This window comes from Gopherus flavomarginatus, chromosome 10, assembly GCF_025201925.1.
Source record: "Gopherus flavomarginatus isolate rGopFla2 chromosome 10, rGopFla2.mat.asm, whole genome shotgun sequence".
In the NCBI taxonomy this organism is placed as follows: domain Eukaryota; kingdom Metazoa; phylum Chordata; order Testudines; family Testudinidae; genus Gopherus; species Gopherus flavomarginatus.
Window position 1 is genome coordinate 80138225 of NC_066626.1, and position 15914 is coordinate 80154138.

The following is a 15914-nucleotide window of genomic DNA, read 5'->3' on the forward strand; positions in this document are numbered from 1 at the left end:
AACAGTCCCCAGCACTTGCCTTGTGTCTCCCCTCTGCTTGGTTGGGTAAAATGGGGGGATTTCACTCTCTCACCAGAGGCCTCGCACCATGAAGCCGGCGCGATGGCCCTCAGGGTGTGGCTGGCTGAGCTGTGCCAGAGGGCAGATGTGATAGCAGCGTGTCAGCGTCTGAAGGGAACCAGTGTTGGACAAAGGGGCTAGGGCGAGCCGGATGAAATCAGGATGGAAAAAAATCAGGCTCAGGAAGAGCCAGATCCCACGGAAAGGGCTGGGAGCCCTGTGGCCTGGGACTTTTGCAGTAAACAAAACCCTAGGAACTGTACGATCAGGAACAATCCTGTGCTGGGTGGGACCAGTCTGGGTGAGGCAGGGACAGACCCCAGATCTGATACCTGTTCTGGACTTTGGCCACTAAGCGGGGCTGCGTCCTCTCTGTTTTGTTCTTTATCTTCTTTGATACAAAGTGAGACCAAGGGGAAAAGGGCAAGAAACCCAGCTGTGCCCTCAGCAGAGGGAACAACTCCAGAGCTGAAAGGAAAAGCAGAAGCAGCACAGGCTCTGCTGGGCCCCGCTGCATGGGGGGCTGTTGATCAGATGATGAGAAAAATCCACAGTTCCCCAGCCATGAGACAGAGACCCTGGGGAGGGGAGGGGAGGGCTGGGTTAACACACCATGCTGTGGCCTGGGGGACCTGGCAGTTGGGAGTGAAAATGAGGGAGCTGCTGGCCCACAGGCTGCCGAGTTGAGTCACTGGTGACCTGGGTTTGCCTCTGTCCCCCGCAAACGCAACCCCCCATCTTCCCAACCTCAGAAACACTGTCACAAAGCAGGGGCTCTCTGGGCTAGGATCACAAAGGGACGGAGGCCTCTGAGTTTAGGCGCTTACGTCCAATTTTAGGCTCCGCTGCCATCCACAAAACTCCTGTCTAAAGCCACATGGAGCCTGAGTTTTCAGGGTAAATGTTCCCCAGGCACTTGAGTTTCTGCCTCCGGGCAGGTGCTCTGCTGTCTCCCTGGAGGCATCCGGCCTACGCCCCGGATCGAGTCACAGGCCGGAGGAGGAGGGGCGTTTGCATGCTGGCACAAGGGGGTGCTTGGCCCCACGTGTTCCCGCTGACGCTCCCTGCTCTGGGGTTGCTCAGAACGCTGGGTGGAGGGAGCCGGAGAATAACCTAGGCAGGGCCTGACGCTGTGGCTGGGAGGAGCCGCCTCCCAGGTTACCGAGCCGGGGCGTAACGAAACCAGCCTGACTGTTCTGGTGCCAGGGATGCCCTCTCCCCACCACCCCTCGGGTCTGTGGCGCAACTGCCTGGCACTCCTGGGGAAACCCAGGCCCCATGCCAGCTCTCCGGGCTCGACTCCAGCCATGCCTCCCTCCCGGCTTCCCGGCAACTGGCCGGCCCAGGGCGCAGGTGCGGTCCCCTCTCTAGCCCGGCCAGTTCTATTCCCGGCTCCTCTTGGCTGCCGGAGGCTTCCAGGAATGTAGCTCCCCATGGGCCTCTTGGCCCCTCCCCGCCCCCTCTCCCGGCTCATGCACTCACAGCATGGCCAGATGCCGGGTGCAGCTGCTCCCCGCCCATCACGCCCGGTCCCGGGGGCAGCCCGGCCCACGAGCCCCCCCTGTGCGAGAGCAGCTGCCGATAGGGCTGCAGGGTAAAGGGGGTGGCGTTCGGTGGGGCGGCTGGCAGAGACCGATTCCCCCCACCCCGTCTCCCCAGGCTTCCCCCCGTGTCTGGCTGTCCCCAGCCGAGCCTCAGTGCAGGCTCCCTCCACCGGAATCACTGCCCCTGCAGCTCAGCCCCCTCCTGCACCCGCCTGTGGACAGACTTAACCACCATGGCCGGGTGGCCCTCGTTCCTGGCCTCTAGCCATGTGCTCCTTACCCCTCTCAGGCCACTGGAACACTCCTGTGCCTGCCCCCTGAGCGTCCCAGACTTCCTCCGGTCCCCTGATCTCTGCCCCTCTCACTCTCCTCCTCACAGATCCTCCAGGCACCTCTGCCACCTCCATCTCCACATGCTCTGGCGGATTTCACTGTTCTCCCCGGGGTCTCCGGTTCCCCCGGCCTGCTCCTGCCTTTCTCTCTCCTCCACTCTCCCCTGCGCACCAGACACCTTCAAGCTGCCCCGTTCCTTCCTGACCAGAGACGGCCCCATCCCCGCCAGCTCCTTGTGACCTCCTCCCTCACCCTACAACCCATATGGGGGCAGCGCGGGGACGAGACTGTTCCCCCAGCCCCCACATCATGCCCTAACCCTCCAGCTGGAGCCTCCTCGTAATCCTGCCTAGGAACCTCCTAGGCTGCAATCTGGCCGGGCAGAGGTGCCAGCGCTGACTGCCTAGCAGGGCCCACCTAGGACAGGAGCCGGGGGATTTGATCTCGCAACCCGCTGGCCCGGAGGAGGCTGTACCGGGGGCAGCAACAGCCAGAGAACCAAGCCCTGAGAGCTCAGACAACACCAGCCCGGTGGCTCGTCGGGGGAGGACCTGGATTCAGTACTCGAGCTCTCAGGTCTCTGAGCAACAGCCAGGTGTGGTGGGGCCTTCGGGAACAGGAGCCGGGATGAACCCCGCCAGGCTGGGTAGGGCTGCGGGGGCTGACCAGCAGCCCTGTGCTCTAGCTTCTCTGCTGTGTCTGCCGAGCATCTTGTAGACCAGCCTGGGGCAACCAGCTCTCCCCAGTGCAACAGGCGAAGGGCTCGTCTGCTGTCAGGCCTCCACCGGTATCCCTGAGTCCCATCCCAGCAGTACAGGGCAGGGGCATTCTGGCTGCATCCCACCAGAAGCCAGCTCCCTCCTGCCCCGTCCCATCCCCCTCCCTCCCTCCACGGCCCTGGCGGTCGGATACCGTTCCCCAGCACACTAGCCCTCCCCGCCAGCCTCAGCCATCCCAGCAACCAGGATCCTGCCCCTCCTGCCTTCCCCCGAGTGGGCTTTCCTTCTTTCACTGCCTCTCTCATCGCGCTGCTAGGCAATAACCACAACCAGCCTCCTCTGCTCTTTACACAACCCCAGGAAGCACCGAGGCACAGCTGCACCCAACAAGCACCTCTGCACACACCCACCAGAGCCAGCTGCACACGCTGCAGCCTCTGTGACACAGAGCACGGTGAGCGCCGCTAGCAGGCTCACCAACCATTTAAAGGGACGCTGCCCTCCACGCCACGCAACCCTGTCACACCCCTCTGTGCCACCCAACTTGTCCAGCCCCGCTGCTCCTGCTGCAAACATGAGATTTCCCTCCTCGGCTCACCTTCTAGCTCTGACGCAAGCTGGTGGGATGACTCAGCAGCCAGGAGCGAGCTGCCACCCTCATGGTCCCACCATCCCTGGGCAGTGCTGATAACACAAGGCAGGAGTAGGCAAGGAACTGGAGAGCTCCCAGCCTCAGACCAAACCTCGGGGCCACCTTCCCAAGCAGTGGCCGAGTGTGGGGAGCTGAAGTTAACCCCCGGCCCCTGAAGGCGCAGGCAGATCTCCGCTCCTTGTCACAGCTGGGTCTGGCAGCCAATAAGCCCCAGCCCGGGTGCCCACCCCAGTTAATTTCCCTGGCCATGTTGCTGGGTTTCTTTGTCGCTGATTTGCACACACCATCATGCAGTGGGCCATCGGGAAGATGCCAGCACCCTATGGGTTAATAGCTACATCCCACCCCGCAGCAACCTGGAGTAATGACCGTTCTCCCAGCCGGAGCCAAGGGGGCTCCCCGGGGGGCCCATCTCATACTGAGGCCGTCAGCCTCCGGGGAAACACTCGCATGGTCGGGAGCCGGAACCTTGCCAGGGCCAGGCCTGGGAGCCGCTGAGCAGGATCACGCTCTGCCTGCAAGACAACGCTTGGGTCACAGCTCTAGAACTCGTCTTCACACTGCTTCTTAGCCGGCAATTCCTGCTCCCGGCCTCTACGCTGATCCCCCACTGGCTGGGTCGGATCCGTCCAGTGAAGGGCCGATCCCCAGACAAGCCACCTCAGACCCACCTTCGCGCCCATGGGTGCTGGGCACCCAGTCCACTGAGATCAGGGGGAGCCAGGGAGTGAACTGCCTTCTGGGCTCTGGTTTTGCAAGCAGCTGTGGTGCCCACTGCCGTCCGCTGGAGCGTCCCATGATGAGCTCGGGCAGAGCTGGGTGCCCCTGCATGATAGGAGTTTGGTGGGTCTCAGCCCAATTCTCAGCAGACGAGTGTCCCCAACACAAAACCCCCAGCCCAATCGGCCCCTGCCTGCCTGCCGCGGGCCAAGGGGTGAACGGGTCATGGAGACAGACCTAGTGTCCAAAATGGGGGCGGGGGTCATTCCATTTATCCCAACGTCTGCTGAGTCAGACAGGGGCTAAATCCACCCCTGCCCCCCCTCCCGCAGCGCAGCCAGGACCCTTCCCCCAGCCAGAGCGATATTTACATGCCCAGGGACCCTGCCGTGACTCAACTCTGAGCAGCTGGGTGTGGCGCATCCCTGGGGATGATTCTCCGGGGCTGGTGGGGATGGAGACAGGGGACCGGCTCCCCTGAAACATAAAAGCCAAAGCCCAAGCTTGACTCCGCAGGGTCCCCTGACGTGGGCAGGATCTGCTGCCTGGCTGCCATAGTCCACCTGTCCCAGGGACAGCGGGGTGGAGAGCTCCTGTACCCAGCCGCACCCGCTCTGCACCAGTGCGAGGTATCCGCCTCAGGACCCGGGCTCTGCTGCATTCCCGCCCAATCTGCTACGGGGTAAGAAGCAGCGGAGGGCTGCTCTGTCTGAGGGGCCCTCCCACCTGCCCCCTCCTCTTCCCAGAACTGGCCAGGCCCCTGCTGCAGGCTGTGTAGATCCATCCCAAGGCTCAGTTCCTCATACTCATTTTGGGGTGGCTGGTGGGGGATGTGGGGGAGGGATGCAGCGGGGTCATATCCTGGGCATTATCCCTTGTTTGTGAACAAGTCCCCTCGGGTTCCATTTCACACTGCAGGCTGGGTGCTCCAAACCCAACACCCAGTGCCCCCCTGCACAATCTGTCAGTGGCATCTGCCTGGAAGAACAGATCCATCCAAATAGACTCACAGACTTTAAGGTCAGAAGGGACCATTATGATCATCCAGTCTGACCTCCTGCACAACGCAGGTCACATAACCTCACCCACCCACTCCTGTATCAAACCCCTAACCTATGCCTGAGTTACTGAAGTCCTCAAATCGTGGTTTAAAGACCTCAAGCTGCAGAGAATCCTCCAGCAAGTGACCCGTGCCCCACGCTGCAGAGGAAGGTGAAAAACCCCCAGGGCCTCTGCCAATCTGCCCTGCAGGAAAATTCCTTCCCGACCCCAAATCTGGCCATCAGCTAAACCCTGAGCATGTGGGCAAGACTCACCAGCCAAACATCCAGGAAAGAATTCTGTGCAGTAACTCAGGTCCCACCGCATCTAACATCCCATCACAGACCATTGGGCATAGTTACCGCTAATAGTCAAAGGTCAATTGCCAAAATGCCCTGAGCCTCCCTCTAACCAGCCACCATCTCCTCCTGGGGGACTGCGGGGCTGTGATGCTGCTGGTTGCCTCCTGGATTGCCACAAGTACCCCAACATCCAAGCCTGGCACAACTCAAGCACCCCTGTGACCCCCCCTTCGTCCCACCTCGGCGGGGGGTGACACGGAGTAATCCTCTTCCTCCCATCGTGCCCATCACCGTAGCCTCAGAGCACTTGCAGTGAGGAAAGGTGCAGAGAACAGGGGTAAGTGCCCTTCCGAACAGCTGGCAGGGCGACCCAGGGCTGCAGCATCTATCTCTGCTAGGTGTTGGGGTCTGTCCCCACCCTAAGCCCAATTCAGGGCCCCCCACTCCCACTGGAGTGCACGGATTCCCCCATTATCTGAATGGCTCCGATTGCTGCCCAGATGCCAGTGGTCCCAGAAAGCAGAACCCCTCCCCCTCACCCTCCAGGGAAACAGCCCCATCACATGCGTGAAGCAACAGTCTGCAATTCTGGCAGAACAGGCCCGGGGACGGGTCACGGCCCCGCTCGGCCACACGCAGCCAGTACAAGGATCCCGCGAGAACTCAGGGCAGCCCCCAGACCCAGCCCTGTCTTGGGGAGGCCCCCTACGCTCCTGCCCTTTGCTGCCCAGGACGGCCCACGCTGCAGGCACAGAGGGTTTAGCCAGTGGCCTGTCCAGTATGGCTATTGGCAGGGGCTGTGATGTGTGGGGCAGCTTGGTCAGGTCTCCGGTGTAGATGCCCCGGCTTTGATTACCCTGTAGTATCCTTGTGGCCTGGAGAGACTCAGCGGGGGGCAGGATCAGGAGGGACCCCGGTGTTCAGGAGCTGGGGAGGGGTCTCAGACAGGGGCTAGTTTAGGGGAAAGGAGGAGTGTGGGGAGGAGGCTGGGGGAGGCAGCTGAGTGAAGGGGAACCCCAGTGATCTGCGGAGCCCGACCTGTTTGACATCGCCCTTGATGGCTGGGAAGAGGGAGAGAGACGGACGTGAATGATACTCGCAGGGGAAGCTGCACTCAGCGAGGAGGAGCAGAGAGCCAGTGACGCCCGACCGGGGACCCTGAGCCAGAGCGGAAACCCTCCACCGAGCGAGTCTGCCGGGGAAAAGGCAGCTGATCTCTCGGGGTGTGGGTGGGGGGCACCTGAAGAGCAGCCGCCAGGGAGCAGCGATGCTGGGAGCGACCCGGGGCTGAGCACAGAGAGGAAATCCAACGGGGAGACAGAGCCAGGAAAGTCGACGTCTACACAGCAGTAAAAGCCCCGCGGCTGGCTGGGGCTTGCAGGGCTACAAACTGCCATGCACACTCAAACCCCACCGGAGGGGAGGGGGCGGGCGGGGAGATTTCAGAGCCTGGGCTCCAGCCCCAGCCCGAACGTCTGCACCGCAATTCCTACTCCCACAGCCCGAGCCTGAGCCAACTGGCCCGCGTGCTGAGACTCGGGGTTCTCGCTGCAGTGTAGATGCGATGGAGAGCCCGCAGCAGCGGGCCCCCCAGGACCCGCTCACACGGCAGGGAGGCGCGCGGGTACCTCGGCAAAGACGATGGAGACGGACACGCCGCTCGGATGCTCAGAGACCGGCACAGGAGTTTGCTAGAGGCGGCTGTGGAGGGCTCAGCTAAGCACAGAGTAAGCGGTGGTCTGCACAGCAAACCCAGGGGGTGAGAGGAGATCAGCCTGTTCCCTGCAGGAGACAGGGAGGAGGGGACCACTGAGCTGAAGGGCCATGGGGCTGGGAGGCTGTTTCCCAGGAGAAGCAGGGGGGCCCGGAGAGGACTGGGAGAAGGGGATCACATGCTTTGCTGGATCGGGGCCAGCCCCACATGTCTCACCGAGTGGGAATCCAGCTGCGGTTCCGTCCGCCCCCTCTCAGTCCAGTCGGGGTCTCCCGCGGGAATCCCCCTCGCAAGCAGCAGCCCAGGTGGGGCCTGTGAATCGTGACCACACACTGCTCTGCTGTGGGCGGGCGTAGCTGGCGGGCCGGGCCGGAGCCGACCTTTCTGTTCGGGGTAAGGCGGGGAAAGGAGCGCCGGGCTCTGCCTCCCGGGACATCCAGCCGGAGCCCTCTGAGACCCGGAAGCCCAGGCCAAGGGAGTGACAGGGCAGGCAGCCAGGGAGGGGCAGGCCGCAGACACTAATGCTACAGGTGATGCCAGGACATTCATGAGAGTCCTGCCATAAGGTTACCCCAGCGTCCCACCCCATGGAGCTGCCGGCTGGTGGCTCTCCCGGGCTCTGATCCAAACCCCACGGCAGCCCCGAGTCTGCCCGCAACAGGCATTCGGCCCGGCCACTGCCCAGCGTGCGGGACGAGAGCAGGGCTCCGGGGCCCGGAAGGAAATGGGGAGCGGGTCAACGGACCTGCTTCCTCTGCGACGCGCCCTGCGGCGGAGGGGGCCTGGCGGCTGACGGCAAATGAATCCGTTGCCTCGGGGCACCTTGGGCCCCCCTGCTCCCACTGGACACCCAAAGAGCCATGAGGAAGCAACGGGACCCCTTCTGTTTACTGCTCTTCCTGTCTGGGGGCAGGCGGGAAAGGGAGGGCAGAGATCAAAAATTGGGGGGTGGGACAAGCAGCAGGCCCCAGGGAGGAAGGACCCCTGTGTTCCCCCGGGAGGGCAGCCCACCGACCAGGCGGAGCAAGAGTAGGTGGGCACAGGTGGCAGGAGACGCTACAAACGGCCCTGGCTGGGGGCAGCACACAGTGTCGCTGCAGGGGGTCCCGGTGCCACGTGCCGTGCTCTCTGCTGTACGTCAATTCGCTCCGTGGGCGGCCAGGCAAAGCATGTGACAACCTGGGGATCCTCCTGCCTGGGCGGATGGGGAACTAAAACCAGCCACAGCAGCCCCCTCCAACCCCGCCCGCGACCTCCAGAAAGGGGAGCGACAGCTCCCAAGCACAAGACCAACCAGCCCCTGCTACAACATCCATCTCCGAGAGTCACCAGCACATCCCTGCCCCCTGCCCCCAGCCTGCCTTCTCTCTGCATGCTAATCCTCCCCCCCGATGCAAGATCCCCCTTTGACAAGCCCCCTCTGTGCCTCAGTTTCCCTGTCACAGCAGGAGGACCCACTCAAAGGACGTTTAATTAATTAGAGGGGCCTCGTCAGGTTAATTATGGAGGGGCTTGATTCTGGCAGCAGCGGCATCACCGCTGATTCAAAGCAGAGTCAAGAGATCAGAAGGTCCCAACCTCTGTCCCTGAGAACGCTGTCAGCTGCACGGAACAAATGGGCCTGATCCTCAGCCACCATCAATGAGCTCAGCACCACACGGGCACCATCCCACCAGCTGAGCATCTGCTCCCCTGTCATCGGCCTGCCTCTTCTCTAGGGCGGCCACACGGCTCGCTCCCCGCACCTCCCGCCGCTTGAGTGTCCCTGCCCGCTCCTCGCGCCCGGCAGCACTGGGCTGGATCTGGCTCTGCCCTGGTATTCACCCCCTGTGCAAAGTCATGTCCAGCAGCGCCTTGCCCCTTTGGACTTTGCCGTGGTGTCAACGGCCACCCAAGTTGCCAGGCAGCTGCAGGAGATTGTCGCTGGGGTATGCGTCAATCCAAGCGCAAACGTGCCTGTTAACACTGGGACGAGATCAGCTGAGCTACGGATCACATACCCCGAGGCCTAAAATTAGCACCTGATCCTGAAAATCCTTGTGCTTGGGAGTAACTTAGGAAGAGCCAGGCTGGATCAGAGCTGAGGTCCCTCTCACCTGGCTCAGTGACGGGTCCCAGACGCTGCACAGAAAAGTGCAAGAACCCTGCAGCAGCAGATCCCCCTCACATTAGGCCCACCCTGATCTCTAACAACTGGGGGTCAGCTCAAGCCCTGAAGCAGGAGGTTTAATATCCTGCCACAATCTATGCTGGCCTTGTTATTGTAAGTGTCCACATAAAGGTCCAATCCCTTTTTAAAGCTTGCGAAGCATTTGGCTTTCACAGCTTCCTGTGGCGGAGAGTTCCACTGGCAAATTCCACCAGCGAATTCCCTGCCGCGTTTAAAATTGTTGCCTTTTATCCGTTTTCTGTTCCTCATCTTTCAATTTCATCGTCTGTCCCCGGTTCTTGTGTTAGGAGACAGGGAGAACAGACGCTCCCCCAGCTGCCTTTCTTGGTCACTGTTGGATGGGGGGGGTCTCCTTTCTAAGGCGACAGTCCCAGGCTTTTCAATCGCTCTTCACACCCATGTTTTTCCAGACCTGGATCATCCTCCTCGCCCTCCTGCGAGCCCCTCTCATTCTGCAATAGCCAGGGCAGCACACCAGGCCCAGGCGAGACCACGCCCTCGATTTATTTGGCATTAGAATATTCTCCATATGAGTCACCAGGCCAGTCCCTGTGCAGCCCAGCAACGTCACTCAACGAGCCCTCCCATGGAGTTCAAATGAATAATAACTGTTAATAGTCGACGCTCTCCACTGCTGTCCGCAGTGGGGTTGGAGCCCTGTCAGTCCCAGGACCTTAGAGAGACAATAATTAATATCGCCCCACCCCCCTCATCTCTCTAATAAACTCTCTGACAGTGTCCATTTAACAGCTGGGCACTGCTTTTAAATCCTGGCAGGGCACTATAGAGTGATTAGTGTTATTACTAATTTAAGAACATACAATGGCCAGACTGGGACAGAGCAATGGTCCATCTAGTCCAGTGTCCTGTCTCTGACAGTAGCCGGTGCCAGAGGCTTCGGAGGGAGTGAACAGAACGGGGCAATTAGCGAGTGACCCATCCCCTGTCATCCAGTCCCAGCTTCTGGCAGTCAGAGGTTTAGGGACACCCAGAGCAGGGGACTGCATCCCTGACCATCTTCTCTCATAGCCAATGATGGACCCATCCTCCATGACCTTATCTCATTCTTTTCTGAGCCCAGTTATAGTCTTGGCCTTCACAACATCCCCAGGCAAGGAGTTCCACAGGTTGACAGTGCACTGCGTGAAACACTTCCTGATGTTTGTTTGAAACCTACTGCCCATTCATTTCATCGGGTGACTCCTGGTTCCTGTGTTACGTGAAGAGGAACACTTCCCCACTCAGGATTTTACAGACCTCTATCAGATCCCCCCCTTAGTCGCCTCTTTTCCAAGCTGAAGAGTCCCTGTCTTTTTAATCTCTCCTCCTCAAGAGGCTGTCATGGGGTGCTGGTCCTTTAAGTGGAGAAGCTTCCCCCGCCCCCCACAATTCCCAGCTGAGAGTGATCAGCGGGGGATCAGGTGAGTATAAAAACCAGCCAGGGGGCCAAGTGGGGGGAGTTGCCAGGAGGTTTTGTGAGGAGGTGGATGGGAAGCAGGTCAGAACAGACTGACAGTCTCAGGCAAGTGGCTGGTAGAGTGTGAACCTGTGGGGAATGGATGGGCCCCTGCAGGCATCCTGGCTTAGCTGGAGAAGGGATGATTCTGCCAAACTAGTTATAAGTTGGAAGAAAGAAAGCTGAAGCCCTGAGAAAAAGGGCCTGGACCAGACACTGGCTCCTGCCTGCGCTGGAAAGCCAGGCCTGCAGCCCCAGCTGAGATCAGGGCCCCATAGAAGCTGTGCAGACCCAATGTACATGTCTGCACTGGACCTGGGGGTGTAACTTCCAGCTCAGACAGATGCACCTGGGCTAGCTCTGCTAGTGCACTAAAAACTAGTACTAAAAACAACTGTGTTGTCATGGCAGAGTGGCTGCCTGCCCTAACACACGCTGAGTGTTTTGGAGGGGATCCTACTGGGCACAGCTGCCTTGTCCTGCTAGCCACAGCTACACTTCTGTCTCTAGCGCATGAGTTCCAGCAGAGCTAGCAGGGGTACCTCTCCTGGAGCTGGGAATTACCCTTCCCTTGTAACAGACCCGACCGGCCGGGGGAGGGGATATAAACCATGTGCTGCAAATGTCATGTCAGTTACACAGCGCTTTCCTGCCCATGTTTCAAATTCACCCCCATTAGTAGCAGTGTTAATTATTGCTGATTACTGACTCCCAGGTTTTACAGAGCAGAAGCCTCCCTGGATTGAGGGGTGAGTTGGAAGGGTACAGAAATCCCATCGCTGGGCCCCTGGATCCACTCACCCCAGAGCAGTTCCACACCCAGGCTAGAAAAATAAAAACAAGGAAGGAGTGAGTCATGTCTTAGGTGGGTCTGTTCCAGCCACGCCGGGGGCCTCCTGGAGTGCCTAATACCACAACGAGCAGCAGCGTGTGATCAAGGAGCAACCCAGCTAACTGCCACATGAGCTGACCCCCCCCCCCTCATTCCGCAGTGACTCCAGAGTGACTCCATTGCACTCAGTGTGTTTACACTGGCATAAGGGACAGGAGAAACAGAGCCAGGAAGTAGGAGCAGCTGAAGCTAGGAGCTTATGTTCAACCGAGGGCCACTCCTAACACCTGTGTCTGGCTCTGGGGGTAATAGGTGCCCTGGGAATGCCCTGGATGAGAGGACAGCTCACCAGGGGCATGGGAAACAGGCAGGAGGTGAGAGACTGGGAAGGGGGCATGACATGAGGGGGAAGGGGGGTTGGCCTGGCCCAGCCCCTTCCCCATGCAGCTGATAAGGACTCTGCTCCTGGGAGCAGAGAAGCCTCTGTCATGGGGAAAGGAGCAGGAGCTCCCTCCAGACCACACCTGCCCCACTCTTCTCCCAGGCCTCTTATTCCTCCGCGCGCACGCTGTGATAAGCAGGGCCGGCGCTTCCAGTTAGGCGACCAGGCGCCAGGATTTGGGGGGGTGACATTTTGTGGCCTTCGGCGGCAATTCGGTGGCGGGGGGGAGGGTCCTTCCGCGCTCCGGGTCTTCTGCAGCGGGTCCTTCAGTCGCTCCGCGACCCGCTGCTGAAGTGCCCCGAAGACCGGGAGCGCGGAAGGACCCCCCAGCCCCTTGCAGAATTGCCGCCGACCGGGAGCTTGCAAGGACCCCCGCCTAGGGCTCCGCTCCTGGTGATAAGCACCATTCAGGGGTGTAGGCTAAGTAATTCTCATATAGCTGGGGGGGGCCAGTGTGGGCTGCGGGTTGGGAGTGAGGGGCACCGGCAGAGCTGTGGGGGAGCCCAGCGCTGGGCTAGCAGGGGCTGCGGGTCGGGAGTGAGGGGCACCGGCAGAGCTGGGGCAGCCGAGGGCTGGGCTAGCAGGGGCTGCAGGTCGGGAGTGAGGGGCACTGGCAGAGCTGTGGGGGAGCCCAGGGCTGGGCTAGCAGGGGCTGCAGGTCGGGAGTGAGGGGCACTGGCAGAGCTGTGGGGGAGCCCAGCGCTGGGCTAGCAGGGGCTGCGGGTCGGGAGTGAGGGGCACCGGCAGAGCTGTGGGGGAGCCCAGGGCTGGGCTAGCAGGGGCTGCGGGTCGGGACTGAGGGGCACCCGCAGGGTGGGGGGGTGGCTTGCCCAGCCCTTGTCTGCTGTCTGCCAGGCTGTTACACGTCCCCCCCGCAGCACAAACCGACCCCAGTCCCCGGTGCTCCCAGCTCCAGCTGCCTGAGCCCGACCCCACCCAACCCGAACGCACCCAGCGGCCCTGCCAGGAAGGAGACACCCGGCCCCTGCCTCCCACCCCCGGCCTAGGCAGGGTCTGACCCCGGCCCTGGGGACCCGCTGCCCAGCTCCGCCCCTGCGGGGCCCTTCGCCCCCGAGCCGCCCACACCCAGCAGCGGCCCCCAGACGCCCCGGTCCCCTGGCCAGAGAGCGACCCGGGGCCCGTGTGCTGGATCCCGAGCCGGGCCCCGCCGCTGCTCCGAGACCCCGGCCGGGGGGAGCCGAGCGCACGACGCGGCGCCAGGAGGACCCGGGCTCTGGCACCCGGGGGGCCTGGGTCCCCGCTGCGCCCCGCCCCGGCCAGGCTCCCCGCTCGGGCTCAGCCCCCGGCTCCTCGCAAAGGGCCGGGAACGTTTCCAGCCCGTGGGCACGGGGCCAAGCGCCAGCTCCTTACCGGGGTTCGGGCTCTCCGGCCGGGCTCGCTCCTCCACGTCCCCAGCGGCGAGTGTGTTGTCGGCCAGGCTCCTCCCTAGGCGCGCAGCATCGCCAGGCCCGGGCGCAACCCGAGAAGGGAGGGTCCGGGCCGGGGAACCGCCGGAGCGAGCGAAGGGCGAGCGGAGCGCAGCGCAGCCAGGAGGCGGCCAGCGGGTACCGCACCCGGTTCCTTCGGGGGGAAGAGCCTGGGGGCCCCGAGGCGGTGCCAGGGACGGAGGCAGGGACGGGGGTCCCCGAAGCAGGGCCAGGGATGGAGGCAGAGCCGGGGGTCCCCCAGGCAGGGCCAGAGACGGAGACGGAGCTGGGGTTCCCGAGGCAGGGCCAGGGACGAAGGCAGAGCCGGGGGGTCCCCGAGGCGGTGCCAGGGACAGGGGTCCCCGAGGCAGGGCCAGGGACGGAGGCAGAGCCGCGGGGTCCCCGAGGCGGTGCCAGGGATGGAGGCAGAGCTGGGGGTCCCCCAGGCAGGGCCAGGGATGGAAGCAGAGCCTGGGGTCCCCAAGGCAGGGCCAGGGACGGAGGCAGGGCTGGGGATCCCCAACGCAGGGCTGGGGATAGAGGCAGAGCTAGGGGTCCCCCAGGCAGGGCCAGAGACGGAGACGGAGCTGGGGTTCCCGAGGCAGGGCCAGGGACGAAGGCAGAGCCGGGGGGTCCCCGAGGCGGTGCCAGGGACAGGGGTCCCCGAGGCAGGGTCAGGGCCAGAGGCAGAGCCGGGGGGTCCCCGAGGCAGGGCCAGGGCCAGAGGCAGAGCCGGGGGGTCCCCGAGGCAGGGCCAGGGCCAGAGGCAGAGCCGGGGGGTCCCCGAGGCAGGGCCAGGGACAGAGGCAGAGCCTGGGGGTCCCTGAGGCAGGGCCAGGGATGGAAGCAGAGCCTGGGGTCCCCAAGGCAGGGCCAGGGACGGAGGCAGGGCTGGGGATCCCCAACGCAGGGCTGGGGATCCCCAACGCAGGGCTGGGGATCCCCAACGCAGGGCTGGGGATCGAGGCAGAGCTAGGGGTCCCCCAGGCAGGGCCAGGGACGGAAGCAGAGCCAGGGGTCCCCAAGGCAGGGCCAGGGACAGAGGCAGAGATGGGTGTCCCCGACGCAGGGCCTGGGATAGAGGCAGAGCTGGGGTCCGCAAGGCGGTGCCAGAGATGCAGGCAGGGCCAGGGGTCCCAAGGCATGGCTGGGGGTCCCCGACATGGTGCCAGGGATGGAGGCAGAGCCAGGGACGGAGGCAGAGCTGGGGGTCCCCCAGGCAGGGCCAGGGACGGAGGCAGAGCCAGGGACGGAGGCAGAGCTGGGGGTCCCCCAGGCAGGGCCAGGGACGGAGGCAGAGCCGGGGGTCCCCAAGGCAGGGCCAGGGACGGAGGCAGAGCTGGGGGTCCCCGACACAGGGCCGGGGATAGAAGCACAGCTGGGGGTCCCCGACACAGGGCCGGGGACAGAGGCAGAGCTGGGGTCCGCAAGGCGGTGCCAGGGATGCAGGCAGGGCCAGGGGTCCCGAGGCAGGGCTGGGGATCCCCGACATGGTGCCAGGGATTGAGGCAGAGCTGGGGTCCCCAACGCGGTGCCAGGGACTTACCACAGGCAGGGGTGGCTCTGGACATTTTGCCGCCCCAAGCACAGCGGCATGCCGCGGAGGGTGCTCTGCCGGTCACCGGGAGGGCAGCAGGCGGCTCCAATGGACCTGCGGGAGGTCCAGTGGGAGGTCCACCGGAGCCGCAGGACCAGCGGAACCTCTGCAGGTGTGCCTGCGGGAGGTCCACCAGAGCCGTCTGCCCCCCTCCCGGCGACTGGCAGAGCACCCCCCGCGGCATGCCGCCCCAAGCACGCGCTTGGCGTGCTGGGGCCTGGAGCCCCACCCCTGACCTCAGGGACAGATTTACAGCCCGATCTGACTGGAGATGCCCTGCCCCTCTTTTAGATAGGGTTGGCCGAACAGTGCCCGCAACGTTACTCCGGCTGCTGCCTATCATAACCTTAGTCCCAGATTTGGACCTTAGCGTCCAAAATATGGGGGTTAGCATGAAAACCTCCAAGCTTAGTTACCAGCTTGGACCTGGTACTTGCTGCCACCACCCAAAAAATTAGAGTGTTTTGGGGCACTCTGGTCCCTCTGAAAAACCTTCCCTGGGGACCCCAAGACCCAAATCCCTTGAGTCTCACAACAAAGGGAAATAATCCTTTTTCCCTTCCCCCCTCCAGGTGCTCCTGGAGAGATACACAGACACAAGCTCTGTGAAACTACACAGAGTGACTCCCCCTCTCCGTTCCCAATCCTGGAACAAAAAGTACTTTCCTCTTCACCCAGAGGGAATGCAAAATCAGGCTAACAAATCCAACACACAGATCTCCCCGATTCCTTCCTCCCACCAATTCCCTGGTGAGTACAGACTCAATTTCCCTGAAGTAAAGAAAAACTCCAACAGGTCTTAAAAGAAAGCTTTATATAAAAAGAAAGAAAAATACATACAAATGGTCTCTCTGTATTAAGGTGACACAATACAGGGTCAATTGCTTAAAAGAATATTGAATAAA

At 62.3% G+C, this 15914-nt stretch overlaps 1 protein-coding gene across 2 annotated transcripts in view; it reads right to left on the reverse strand.

The window, feature by feature from the left end:
* Window positions 1–13472, reverse strand: part of TMBIM1 (transmembrane BAX inhibitor motif containing 1) — a 31426-nt gene extending 17954 nt beyond the window's left edge. Inside the window, exon 1 of one of the 2 annotated variants that reach the window (XM_050917144.1) lies at window positions 13357–13472. The gene's annotated coding sequence lies outside the window, so the exon portion shown is untranslated. Of the gene's footprint in view, window positions 1–3182; window positions 3557–13356 lie in introns of those variants that run through there. The other variant, XM_050917145.1, reaches the window with a different exon arrangement.
* Window positions 13473–15914: the final 2442 nt, after the last annotated feature.